This window comes from Choloepus didactylus, chromosome 16, assembly GCF_015220235.1.
Source record: "Choloepus didactylus isolate mChoDid1 chromosome 16, mChoDid1.pri, whole genome shotgun sequence".
In the NCBI taxonomy this organism is placed as follows: Eukaryota; Metazoa; Chordata; class Mammalia; order Pilosa; family Megalonychidae; genus Choloepus; species Choloepus didactylus.
Window position 1 is genome coordinate 83257294 of NC_051322.1, and position 13539 is coordinate 83270832.

General features: G+C 34.7%; 1 pseudogene; it reads left to right on the top strand.

Annotated features, from left to right (window-relative positions):
• The first annotated feature begins 12266 nt into the window (after positions 1–12266).
• LOC119511399 lies at positions 12267–13222 on the top strand (annotated as a pseudogene).
• Positions 13223–13539: the final 317 nt, after the last annotated feature.

The following is a 13539-nucleotide window of genomic DNA, read 5'->3' on the forward strand; positions in this document are numbered from 1 at the left end:
CCTCTGCTTTTATTTTGGAGTTTTTCGTGTTGTTTTTTTTCTATGCCTGTCTCCTCTCTGCTGGGCTGGCTGCTCTCAGAGTCTCTGGTGTCTGGCTTCAGTCTATCTATGGTTGAAGTTTGAATCAGTAGAATGAGTTTCCGATAAGAGCAGCCACTGCAATTCTCCCTTCTCCTTCCTGGAGCTGACAGTCCGTCCTCCCCCGGGACTGAGCCTGGCAGGGAGGGGGGCGGGTCCCCTGGCCGCAAAAACTTACAGATTTCGCTGATCTCAGCAGTTCCACGTTTTCATGAGTGTTGTATGAAGTATGCCCAAAGACAGATTGCTCTGTGGTGTCCAGTCCACGCAGTTCCTGGCTTTTTACCTACTTTCCTGGAGGAGTAACTAAAACATACAGCTCACCAGTCTGCCATCTTGCCCCGCCTCCCTAATTCTTTCTTGAAAGTTTGGTAGAATTCACATGTGAAGACATCCGGTCCTGGGCTTTTCTTCTTTGGGAGCTTTTTGATGAATGATTATATCTCTTTACTTGTGATTGGTTTCTTCAGATTTTCTATTTCTTCTTGATTTAAAGTTGGTTGTTCATCCTTTTCTAAGAAGTTATCCATTTCATCTAGGTTGTCTATGTATTGGCATATAGTTGCTCATAGTATCCTCTCATTATCTCCTTTATTTCTGTGGGATCAGTAGTTATGTCCCCTTTTCTATTTTGATTGTTATTTGCACCTTCTCTCTCTCTCTCTCTGTTAGCTGAGGTAAGGGCTCATCAATTTTATTTTTTTGGTCAAAGAACCAGCTTCTGGTTTTGTTGATCCTCTCTATTGTTTTCCTGTTTTCAATTTCATTGATTTCTGCTCTAACCTTTATTTCTTTCCTTGTGTTTGCTTTGGGGTTATTTTGCTGCTCTTTCTCCAGTTTTCCTGGGTGAACAGTTAATTCCTCAATTTTTTCTCTTTCTTCTCTTTTAATATAAGTATTTAGGGCAATAAGTGTTCCTCTCAGCACCACTTTTTCTGCATTCCATATGTTTTGGTATGTTATGTTTTCATTTTCCTTTGCCTAGAGGTATTTAGTGTTTTCTCTTGTAATTTCTTCCTTTATCCACTGGTTGTCTAAGACTGTGTAGTTTAGCATCATATATTTGTGAATTTTCAGATTTTCTGCCTGTTATTAATTTGCAGCTTCATTCCATTATAATCTGAGAAGATGTACTGTATAATATCAAATATTTTAAATTTGTTCAGACTTGTTTTATGACCCAACATGTGGTCTATTCCTAGAGAATGATCCATGAGCTCTTGAGAAAAATGTGTATCCTGCTTTTGTGGAATGTAGTGTTCTAAAAATATCTGTCAAGTCTAGATCATTTAGCATACATTTCAACATCTCTATTTCCTTATTGATCATCTGTCTAGATATTGTATCCATTGGTGATAGCAGTGTATAGAAATCTCCAACTATTATTGTAGAAGCATCTAATTCTCTCTTGAGTGTTGACAGTGTTTGCCACATGTATTTCATGGCACTGTGAATCAGTGTATAAGTATTGATGATTGTTACGTTTTCTTGATGAATTGTCCCCTTTATTAATATATAGTGTCCTTCTTTGTCTCTGTTAATTATTTTACAATTGAGGTCTAATTTGTCTGATATAAACATAGCTACTCCAACTTTTTCTGATTGTTGTTTGCATGATGTATCTTTTTCCAACCTTTCACTTTCAGTCTATTTTTATTCTTGTGTCTGGAGTGAGTTTCTTGCAGGCAACATATAGATGGGTCTTGTTTTTTAATCCATTCTGCCAGTCTATTTCTTTTTATTCCAGAATTTAATCCATTGACATTTAATGTTATTACTATAAGTGCAGTACTTTCTTTACAATTTTCTCTTTTGGAATTTATTTGTCATATCTTATTTTTTACTTTCTCTCTCCCCTTTTACCCTTCCTGATACTCTCAATTTCTACACTCTTCTCCAAATATCTGTCTCCTGTCTTTTTCTATCAGCCTTTTGCACTCCTTTTACTGTTTCTTGAAGCACAGTTCTCTTATTCAACAAACTCTCTCGTGTCTGTCCGTCTGAAAATATTTTGATCTCTCCCATATTTTTGAAAGACAGTTTTGCCAGATATAGGATCCTTGGTTGGCAATTTTTCCCTTACAGTATCTTAAATATATCATACCACTGCCTTCTCATGTCCATGGTTTCTGTGGAGAACTCTGTATGTATCTTACAAAGCTTCCCTTATATTTGATGGATCACTCTTCCCTTCTTGCTTTCAGAGTTCTCTCTTTGTCTTTGACATTACACCATCTGATCAGTAAGTGTCTTGGAGTAAGTGTATTGGGATCTATTCTGTTTGGGGTATGCTGCACATCTTCATTTTGTAATGTTATGTTTATCAAAAGAGGTGGGAAATTTTTAGTGAGTATTTCTTCTATTATTCTTTCTTCCCCCTTTCCCTTCTCTTCTCCTTCTGTGACACCCATAACACACATTTTCACGTGTTTCATTTTGTCATTCACTTCTCTTAGACCCTGCTCATATTTTTCCATTTTTTCCCTGTCTCTTCCTTTTTGTGTAGGCTTTCAGGTATTTTGTCTTCTAGTTCACTTATCCCTTCTTCTGCCTCTTCAAATTTGGTGTTGTGTAAGTGTCCATTGTGTTTTTCATCTCTTGTATTGTGCCTTTTGTTTCCATAAGTTCTGCCATTTGCTTTTTTCATACTTTTTGTTTCCTCTTTATGTTCACTCAATGTCTTCTTTATATCTCTCACCTCTTTTACCATATCTTTTCTTAGCTCATTGAATTGACTTGATTTTTGCATTGATTTAGGAGATCTGTTTGGTTATTAATTAGTTCTTTCAATTCCTGTATCTCAGTTGAAGTGTGAGTTTGTTCCTTTTGCTGGTCCATATTTTTGTGTTTCCTAGTGTGATTTTTCTTAAGCTATCTAGGTATCTGATATTCTTGATTAATTTTTTCTGGAGATTGTTTTAACACTTTTACATAGAGTTTCCTTGTTGGATGGCTTTGTTCTCTATCTGTTCTTTGGAATGAAGTTCAACTTATTCTAGACCTCTACCATAAGTTCTGTTTAGTTCTCAGTTTTTATTCTCTTGTTTTTCTGGTTCTTGCTCTGCCTTCATGTAACCATTTTGTAAGAGAATCTCCTCTGATATGATTGACCCCAATAAGATTTTCCCACTCAGACCTAAGTCTCAGGAGAAGGGTATGGAATTTCATGAGAATAAGGATCTGTGTGTTGTCAGACTCATCTGTGAAGCCTATAGACTCTGTGCTTTTCCTATCCTGTCCTTCAAGTGGTGCTTATCAACCTGCAGCTCCCCACCAGTGTAGAGGTGTTGCATGTGCCTTAATTCTCTCCAGACCTTGTCCCTGTCAAGAGTGTGGCTGACTCAAGTTCATTTCTGTTTTCCAGCCCCTGAGCACTGAGTTCTCTGAAGGAGGTCTGGTCACCTGAGCTGGGCCCTGCCTTACCATTTTCTTAGGGAAATTTCTCCCACAGTAGAATCATTGCTTTGTCTCTCAGAGCTATCTTATCTCCACTCTTTCCTAGGACCAGCAGCCAATTGCAAATCTTTGGGGTTCTCACTAATGGGATACTTAGAATAGTTATTTCAAAACAAACAAGAAAAAGAAAAAGAACAGCCTTTCCCCAGCCCCTGAGTTCTGTCAATTATGAACTATTTAAAGATAAGCCCTCTGTGACAACTTTAATTCTGCCCTTGAAGAGGGGGTGGGTTAACAGAAGAGCTCTGATTGGCTAATGAAATGTAAAAATATATGGAGTCAGAGAGCAAGAGAAGAGGAAACAAGAAAGCAGAAAAACCTGCTTTTCAGAGAAAGACCCAAGCTTCCTGGACATGCATGTGTGCCCTTCTCTCTATTCTGAACATCTCCAACTCTAAAAGTCTCTTCTTTTCCTGTTTTCCCTAGCCCTGTATCCTCTCCACCTAGCTTATTGCTCCTGGATTCTCTAGTGTATGCTCTCAGTTTATCTGTGGTTGGAGTTTTTACTCAGCAGTCTGAGTTTATTAATCAATTCTGTAACTGGGGCTGAGTTGAGCTTTCCTCCTGGTGGTTCCTGGCACAGACTGCTTCCTCCTCCCTTCAGAAACCAATGACAAGACAGTCTGCTGTGTCTAGCAGGGAGAGGTGTTATCCCCCTGGCCCAGGAGACTTACAAGATTCACTGAGACCTCAGCTGCTTCACATGTTACAGACTGTTGTGTGATGAGTGACTGATCACAGATTTCACAAAGGTGGCTGTTCCACACAGCTCCTGGCTATCTACCAGCTGCCCCAGAGCTACCTTTGGTTTTGTTCATAGTATTTCTGCCATGATGTTTGCAGCATTTGCTGCTGGTGAAGGAATCCTCAAAATCTAAGGACATTCTACTGTATTATCTTAGACCTTGACCTCCCTGGCATTAAAATCCCTGGGAAGCTTGACCAAATCTTCCATCTGCTGGCTGTTCCAGTTGGCTGTCCAGGACTCTGTCATGGTTTTGCTCCACATTATATGCTGTTGAGTCTCCCCAGAGGTACAGGGTTCTCAGATCCCATTTCACTCCATAAACACTATCAGGAATCACAAGGATGGTTCATAATTCCTTCTTTCCTTTGCCAGGGCTTACTAAGTACTTCTCTGATTCAAGACACAGCTGCTACCCTGACTTTTCTACCTTTTGGTAACCAACCCATGCACTGGTCATTGTGGGTCTCATGAGATTGAACCTGCCCTGAGATCCATACCTCAAATTTCTTGGTTTCAAATCAACAAATACATCTACAGTTTCCATTTCCCCAATACTGTATGCCTATATTTGTGACCCCAAGGGGGTACTTTGAATGAAGGATCTAAAATATCTTACTTTTCTATAGAAAATTTTACCAACTTCCTTCCCATATCAATACAGGTTCTTACCTCCCCTTTCATCACAAATGACTTTTTAACATCTAAAGAAGTTATAAACATTGTGCTCTGGTTCATTAAGTCTTTGTTGTTTATTTGCAAAAGCAAATGTTTAATTTTAATAGCAGAATATTTTTGCAAAAGTAACATGGTATTGCAAATTCAATGTACTTCCATTTATTTCAGATAATTTTACAGGAATTTTGAATCATTTTTATTTTGAAAATGTTTACAGTGAACACATATTACCATTAATTTAAGAATGTAAGTACTTCAAAAAACTTGATGTTATCTAGGAAAAAGTTGCTTTAGTATACATTTTCAAAATATCATAAATTATAGTTAGTAATACTTTAATTGTCATAATGATACATAATATTTTATCTGGTATTTCCAACCAAATGGGAAAACTTAAATGTAAAATACTGTGTACCTAATATTTAAAAGATAAAATCACCCAAACTTTGTTAATGATAAAAAAAATTCAGTCAAATAAATTAGCATCTAATATATTTTAAAAAGAAATTAATTTAATAAAATAAATACATGCATATATATATTTACATGTCTTTTTCAGTATATTCTTCCCATCTTGTTTTAATTTATTAATGTGTTTGCCAATTTAGTAACAGGCAAATGAGTTAAAATAAATTAGTGCTTAGACACACTATTACTATACATTTACTAAATATGAGTATACAAAATACAGAAAACTTCAGTTAAATGATACATTTTGGGAATGAAATTGACAACATTTGGCTCTTTACTGAATTTACAGTTACCAAGCCTGTGAAAACATCTGAAAAAAATTTCACAACCTCCCTACCCTCACCCCCAACACATATCCTCTGCTACACCCTGGTCTGGCCTAAGGCCATCCAGCCTTATTTCATGATTCATCTTCCATCTGTCATGTCTCAATGGGATTGCCAAGTGAACAAAAACAATATAATTATTAAAATAAACTTTCAAGTAAAGAAGCCTGGAGTAATGTTTTCAGATGGTTCTCCACAGATGTATCTAAAATATCAAGGTCAGTACTGACAGGTGAGAATGTACTTTTATATAGGAAGCACTTGTAGAAATCTGCTCAGGTGAAGCATGTGGGACTGCTATGAAATAAGGCATGCTGATTCTAAATTTTATTTTATCAGGAAGACATATAAAAATGCATTTGAAGAACTTTGATTAAAAATTGGACAGAATTGGTCTTTACATAGTACTGATATAAATGACTGAAGAATTCCAAATATCTAACTAGGTGTCAAAAATATTTTTTTTATTTTACTAAAGGGTATAACATTTCCACATACAGTTCTTTAAAAAGTAAAAATCAAAAACTAACTGACTATTCAGCACTTTTTAAGTCAAAGTTCTGTTTTTGCCCAAAACATTACTTCTATTAGTTTCTGGAAAGAACTTTTGTGATCACAAATAATATATTCTGTTGTGAAGGTAAAAAGTGATGACTTTATACATACTTCAGTGCTATATGTTATGTATGAATTTCTGTTTCCATATTCATGTAAAAATAGACACTTGAAACATAATGATAGTGGTTGGTCAATGTCAAATAAAATAGATGTGAAATTGATGAAACCAAATATGGTTGAATAATTTATTTAGTCATATATGACCAAGAATTTGAATTGCCATGGTGTATTTAAAAGGAAGATTAAAAGATAAATGAGATTTTACATGTTTGGCAATGCAGAAAACGAAACTCTAGGACTTAAGGTAAAAGGATTTTTTTTAGAAAAGCAGAGAGTAGGTAGAATACGTGGCTAGAACAACATACAGAATCTCTGAGATAGAGCTGAAGGTGACAGGAAAATTCATATTGTTTGCAATGGATTTCATATTTTTTAGCACTGTGATTACAAGCAGGAACCTCATGATTATATATGTTTTATTCCATTTTAAATTATCCTCTTAACAGTTTGGTTGACTCTATGAAAGGAAAGGATATGTAGTCTACGTGGACAATTAAAAACCTACCAGCCATGACAATGGGAGTTATGACTCCAGACATTGTCAAATGTCCCCTTGGTTTCAAAATCATGCCCAAGTTGAAAGCTAGTGCATTAACTGATACCATATAAATATATATTAATTAATCACTGTGTTTTTCTTCATTTAATTTCTTTTACCTGTTTAATTATTCAGTACCAGTTTAGATAAATGCAGTAGCCCAAGTTCAAATTCCTAATAAGTGGCAGTGCTAAAATTTGATCTGAGATTTCAAACCAAATGCTGTACAGTTTACTTGTTAAATATAATAGTGTAAACACATCTCACATACTGACACATATTTCAATGTATATATTCTAGTAATCTCTGCATGTCTATTTCTCCATATCTACAGTTTATGTGTGTGTGCATGTATGTGTATGTGTAATTATATAATATATAAATTACAATTTTAATTTCTGGAATTTTATGGTAACATTCAAAAGTACAAATTCCAACAAATTCTAACTGTATACTTAATAATTGAAAATATTTCTTTAAATGGTAAATATAAAATTTCAGAAAATACTAATTAAATGTTTAAAGGACTCAACAAATACACAATATTAATTTCTTTTCTGTCACTGTTTTCTTGGTATTGGTTGAGGAAAGCTTTTGCAGAATGACATATGTTACAGAGGATTACATTTCAGGAACCCTAAGAGAGCATTTATGCCAGAACTTTGGTTGGTTATAAACACCAGAACATCTAAGGAATACCATAGAAAATTTATTTCTGGTATTGCAGGCTATTTAGTGGTAAGGGGTATGGCTGTCTGAAAGCTAATTGCTGAAAAGAAAGGATGCAGAGTTTTAGAACAGTTTAGGCCTGGAGAATAGAACTCTGAATGAGGTATAAGAAAACATAAATTTAGTCCCTGCTGTGACACCAGGTCACTGTTTGATCTTGAATAAATGATTTAAATTCTTTACTGTTCAGTTTTTTCATCTTCATAACAAGCTAAATATATTTTAAATATCTCTACCAACAGTAAATACATGAATGCTAAAACTGAGGCAAATTTTCTCATATTTTACTTCTAAACATCATAAGGGAATGATTGAAAATGTGTGCCTATTCTAAGAATGTAGTTACAGAAATGGTAACATGTCACTTCCAAACTTGAGCAGCAATTACAGATTTTTTTTCCTTCTGATAGAGTATCAATATTTGCAACATGCTTTATGGAGAATATGTTACCTTCTTTGTAAGCACATCTTTCTATGTAGGGGCATTTTTTTTTTCACTGAAAGCAGCACCAGATTGGGACTCCATGTAGAGGCCCTGAGAAACAACTAATGTGTGAGTGATGATGGGATGATTCTACTCCCCCATTCATTTGAGGTTGAATTGGGAACTTCTGAATTGTTGCAGGGAAACTGTGGGAATGTGATAAAGAAAGAAGACATGAAGAAAATGAATCTAAGGAGAGGATGCTGATATAAAACAATTTTATTACAGCATAAAATAACTTTTCACATATACTTTCCATAATATACTAATTCCCATTAAAAGAAAATTCATATTTATATCTATTTTTAAATGAAGTTTTATGTGGCTAAAAAGTGAACCACCTTATTTCCAATGAATTTTCTGTTGTAATATGTGGTTATCTTTTTAGCTGGTGGTAAATTCTATGAATGCCTGTTGTCTTCACTCAAATGTAGATGTCCTCCAAAGTTTATTCTCATGCCTGACACACACCTTCTGTGGATGTCAGTTGTGGATGGTCAACAACCACTGATGTCTGTGTTTTTCCCTTCCATGTATAGAAATATAGCTATGCAGAGGAAGTTTTCTGCTGTCAATTTTCTCCTTTCTAGAGTAACATTGATATCAATGGCTTCATTCTCAATGTTTTAGGGTGATATAAGATAATACAGATGAAATGCTTTTTAAATATACTATAAATAGTAAATTTTTCTTTGAAAGTGTAAGAAAAGAAGCATAAAAAATCTAATGATTTTTCTTCTCTTAAAACATTAAGACAATCAGTATGAATTAATCCTTATTAGGAAGATCTTTCATGTTAATAAATCATATCACGTAATGTTAACACAGGATGAGTGTAAACTGTCAAATTGAAATGTGGCCATACCAGGATCAAGTTTAAGGTTTGATGTGACATTTAATATTTTTTGATCTTCTTGAAATACTTATATCACATTCTCTTTTTTTCCATCTATAAAACTAGGTAAACATAAAATATCTCATAGAGATTTTCTATAGGATGCCTATTTCAGGAAAATGAAAAGATGGGCAGTGTTATGAATTGAGTTGTGTCCCCTAAAAATATATGTTCAAGTCCTAAACCCTGGCCCCTGAATGTGATCTCATTTGGCAATAGGAACTTTGATGATGTTATTTTATGGGTCTAAAGTGGTTTAGGGTGGGATCTTATCCCCAAAACTCCAATAACCTTAATCCAATAATTCTCTGACCTTATACGCAGAGGAAATTTTTACCCAGCCAATAAGAGAGAAACTGAGAGAGAGAGAAAGAGAGACAGAGCCATGTGAAGGAGTCAGAGATTGAGTTATCACAACCCAGGGAACACCAGGGGTCCTTGCTACACACCAGAAGCCAGGAGAGAGTTATGGAATGGATTTTCCCAATAAGAGGAGCACGGTTGGGCTGACAACTTTGTTTTGGACTTCTAGCCTCCAGGACTGAGAGAAAATAAATTTCCATTGCTTAATCCAACCCATCTGTTGTATTTTGTTACAGCAAACCTGACAAAGAAAAAAAACCAGGCAGTGATTGTAAAAGTAATTTCAAATATTATTTGGCAATAGTGTCAATAATTCAGACTAAGGTAAGGTGTATGTTTTATATTAGTTTAACTTGCTGTATTGTATACTGAATATCAATGATATTTCATGTAAAACTTTTTTGTTTTCCTTAATTAGTTATCAGGGATTATTAGAGGATACACAATAATCAAGAATTAATTCTCACTTCTGATGACAGGTATGTCAATTATTCTTCTTTCAAATTAGTTGGGTATTTGAATATTTAAATTCTTAAAAAATACTTTTGAAATAAACTCTATATTATAGTCAAGTAAAGACAAGCACATGGAGTTGAAATTCCACAAAATAAAATAATGGTCATGTAACCCACTTCTACCCCCATATATGTACATCCTACTCCCAAAGGCAACAAATGCATATTAATTTATCTGCACCCCATTATTTTATGTTTTCAAAGAATATGTTTGTTGCAGTTTCCAAAGTCCTTGACCATAAATTTTTGTGTTGAGTGGTCCCTGAGGATCACCATGAACATAACTTCCCCTTGATATACTCTCTCCATGCAGGTTTGTTCCACTTGGTTTGTGTGAGAGTGACCATGTGTGGGAGTGTCACAGTTTTTCTTTGTCTCCTAGAATTTATTGTTAATATGCTAAAATATGTTATTGTGAAACATGATGATATTTGGTGGTTATTCTTTTAAATATGACTATATTATTTTTATCTCATTATATTCAGTTTATATCTGACATTTAGAATTTTAAAGAGGAAGTTTTCAGGAAGGCATCTGGAATTTCCAAGGAAAAAATCTCTCAATATAGTAGTTCTCATATCATTGGATTATTTGTATGTTGTTTTAATGTAGGTTCATATAATCAGTTCTTGGACATAATGTGACAACTTCACATCATTATATATTCTACACCTTTTGGGAAGTACCGTAAACATCTCTTTGTACTCCTGCATTGGTTTATTGATTTTTCTAATTTTTCTATTTTTCATCTCTCTAAATTTTATTTTACTTTCATGTAGCATCTACTTTCCAGTCATTGAATCAATAATTTACATTCACTATTTATTTTAATTTTCAAGAGCAATTTCCTGTTCCCTCATGATGCTTTTATGCAATATATAATGTTTATTTTGTAGAGTTAATATCTCTTTATGTATCCCCTAAAATGTTTTTTATTTTAAAAATATTTTAATATTTTTTCCTTTTTTCTCAAATTTTGTGGTCTGAATATACTAGGATTTCTCTCTTTCATGGTAGAGTCTTCCACAAAAGTCTTCTAATCACTGTACCTAGAACAATATTTCAGTAATATGGTAACTGGCTCATCCCAGTTTTGTTAGGACTTTAACAGTTTTAAAACTAAAAGTCCCATGTCCCAGGCAAACCAGAATGATTGCTCTCGAAGTTGGTATACTCCAGAATAAGCATTTCCACCCTCACAAGTTCTTAGGATGTGAAATTTTCTTTCCCATTAATTGAATAACACTCTCACCATTCAAATACCATTATCAAAATATACGGAGATCCTTCATCAAAATTTTCCTCCCTTCCTATACATTGCCTTCTCTTGTGATAATAATTAACAGCTCATTTTATTCCATTTCCATGATTTTAGTTGCATTTTCAGAGGGAGTGATAATAAATAATAATATGTGACCAAACTACCACTATTAACTTGAACTGGTACAAACTTAAATAAACACACACATACACATGTACACACAAAGATGTAAGTGGGAGAAGGAATAATAAAATATTTAAAATGTTTTACTATCATAATTGTGATACCTGAGCAGTGTCAGGGGAGCTGAAATGCATGTGTCCTACAGAGCAACAATTGATGAGCCTTTTTTTAAAGAGAAAGCAATTGGGTTAGGAGGTTAAAAAGGAAAAAAAGATTGTCAGAATCTAAAAATCAAGTGTATGAATTTGAACTTGATAAGTATAGACAATAAACATTCACACACATTATGAGCCAAAGCAAAATACTGATAAGTGATTTTTAGGATGTAAAGATAGGCAGAGTCATCTCTAGAAGTATGTCTGGTTTCTCAACATGAGCAAATGGGTTGCAATCACTTGTGTATGGCTAGGGGATGAACAAATATTAAAATCCTGAATATGGAAAAAGTCATCCTCTTTGTATAGTATTAATATAATAGACCAGTCATTTATTCATTCAAACTGTTTTCAAATTTGCACAGTGTTTAAGTATAATATTTGACCTCAATACATGAATTTATGAAGGAGAAAAATATCAATATATTCTTAAAATGGCAATGGATATTTTATTCTATTACTTCTTAGTTACATAATATTTTGGAAGTAAATGCTTGTCATTTTAACTTGTATCTTTCTGTAATGGAATAAGGTTTCTTGTTCAAAATAGGAATATTTATTCAGTTAGGAATCTGTGTACTTTTCTAGAAATCTGCAGTTGTGCAAAATACAGAAATTTAGTAAAAACCTTAAGTATACATTTCACTCTTCTTTATTTACTTTTCATATACTTGTCTCTCTCTTCTTTTAGGTTAAACCAATCTATAGCACATGGAGAATTATAACCAAACAACAACAGATTTCATCTTATTGGGGTTGTTTCCACCAGCAAGAATTGGCCTGTTTCTCTTCACTCTAATCATTCTCATTTTCATAATTGCTGTGATTGGCAACTTCTCCATGATTCTCCTCATCCTCTTGGACCCCCATCTCCACACTCTTATGTATCTCCTACTTAGTCAACTCTCCCTTGTGGACCTGAATTACATCTCAACCATTGTCCCCAAGATGGCATCCAGTTATCTGTTTGGAAACAAGTCTATCTCCTTCATTGGCTGTGGGGTTCAGAGTTTCTTCTTCTTGACTTTAGCAGGTGCAGAAGCTGTGCTCTTGACATCTATGGCCTATGACCATTATGTGGCTATTTGTTTCCCACTCCACTATCCCTTTCATATGAGCAAAAGAATATGTGTGCTAAGGATAACAGGATCTTGGATCATGGCCTCTATCATTGTCTGTGCCCACACTGCATGTGAACTCCATATCCCATACTGCAGATCCAGGGACATAAATCATTTCTTCTGTGATGTCCCAGCCATGATGACTCTGGCATGCATGGACACTTAGGTCTATGAGTACACAGTGTTTGTGAGCACTGCCCTCTTCCTTGTGTTTCCTTTCATTGGAATCACATGTTCCTATTGCTGGGTTCTCCTTGCTGTTCACTGCATGCAGTCAGTGGAAGGGAGGAAGAAGGCCTATTCAACATATAGTTCCCAACTCACTGTGGTGACTTTCCACTATGCACCCTTTTCTTAGACCTTCTATGCACTAGATCCCTCTGATCTCCAGCAGAGGAAAAGGTTCTGGCTGTCTTCTACACCACCCTCACCCCCATGCTCAACCCTGTCATCTACAGCCTGAGAAACAAGGAAGTGGTAGGGGCCCTGAGAAGAGTGATTCAGAGAATGTGCTCTGTTAAGGGGCAGACAAATTTCTTCCATTAGTCTCCAAGGCTCAGGTGCATAACAATTCAGCTGTGTATAAAAAATAAGAAAATTTTTATTCCAAGCTTAAAGTCATGGAGCAAATTAATATAAATGATTAAAATGAACTTCAAAAAAAGCCACAAGTGTATGTTTTCATACAATAATTTGTGTTTGCTTTGTGGTGACTTTTCCCATCAACATAAAGATCATATGTATTTCACTAACTTGTGAAAAATAAGTATGTATTGTTAATATGTAGAAATCTAAATAGAAATGGCATAAGTTGCAGTTATCATTCAACATAACAGCTCTACTAACTTTAGTGTATCTCTTAA